This window comes from Ranitomeya variabilis, chromosome 1 (assembly GCF_051348905.1).
Source record: "Ranitomeya variabilis isolate aRanVar5 chromosome 1, aRanVar5.hap1, whole genome shotgun sequence".
Classification (NCBI taxonomy): Eukaryota; Metazoa; Chordata; class Amphibia; order Anura; family Dendrobatidae; genus Ranitomeya; species Ranitomeya variabilis.
Genome location: NC_135232.1, coordinates 550964827 through 550966012, shown reverse-complemented (window position 1 = coordinate 550966012; position 1186 = coordinate 550964827). Strand labels below are relative to the sequence as shown.

The following is a 1186-nucleotide window of genomic DNA, read 5'->3' as shown; positions in this document are numbered from 1 at the left end:
TACAGATACCTCACACACGTAACACATATACACTACAGATACCTCACACACATGTAACACATATACACTACAGATACCTCACACACGTAACACATACACACTACAGATACCTCACACACGTAACACATATACACTACAGATACCTCACACATGTAACACATATACACTACAGATACCTCACACACGTAACACATACACACTACAGATACCTCACACACGTAACACATATACACTACAGATACCTCACACACGTAACACATACACACTACAGATACCTCACACACGTAACACATATACACTACAGATACCTCACACACATGTAACACATATACACTACAGATACCTCACACACGTAACACATACACACTACAGATACCTCACACACGTAACACATATACACTACAGATACCTACACGTAACACATATACACTACAGATACCTCACACACGTAACACATATACACTACAGATACCTACACGTAACACATATACACTACAGATACCTCACACACGTAACACATACACACTACAGATACCTCACACACGTAACACATATACACTACAGATACCTACACGTAACACATATACACTACAGATACCTCACACACGTAACACATATACACTACAGATACCTCACACATATGTAACACACTAGTTACCTCACACACATGTAACACATACACACCACAGATACCGCACACACATGTAACACACTACAGTTACCCCACACACATGTAACACACACTACAGATACCTCACACACATGTAACATACACACATGTGACACATACACACTACAGATAACACACACACACTGTGTGCTGCAGGAGAGGCCACTATACATGTGCAGCTCCTTCTGCTCACAGCAAGCACTTTCTCAGCACCTCCCCCGCTCTCTTCTTCTGTCGGGGCTGTGGACCAGAACAGCAGAAGATGTGACGGTGGGGTGGGGAACTGAGCAGCTTCTCTATCTGTCCCTGGGAGCTCAGCACACACAGGGAGATATTCCTGACCTTGCAGCTTGATTGCAGGCTCTCTCCCTCAGAGGCGCCCAGTGCAGGGGGACAGGAGCACTGGCCAATCATCTCTTCTATCAATCTGATGCTCATTGGCCAGTGTTCTTCTCCAGCATGGCACGCCCCTTTTTTGAATGGCTGAACCCGGCACAGCAAAAAATAAATAAATCA

At 44.4% G+C, this 1186-nt stretch overlaps 1 long non-coding RNA gene across 1 annotated transcript; it reads right to left on the bottom strand.

Moving 5' to 3' along the window:
• Positions 1–429: 429 nt before the first annotated feature.
• On the bottom strand, positions 430–886 carry LOC143803058 (uncharacterized). Its single transcript, XR_013220947.1, has 3 exons — positions 632–886; positions 503–535; positions 430–472 (listed from the first exon to the last, which is right to left on the bottom strand). It is a non-coding gene; the product is annotated as an uncharacterized LOC143803058 (long non-coding RNA).
• Between the last annotated feature and the right edge of the window lie 300 nt (positions 887–1186).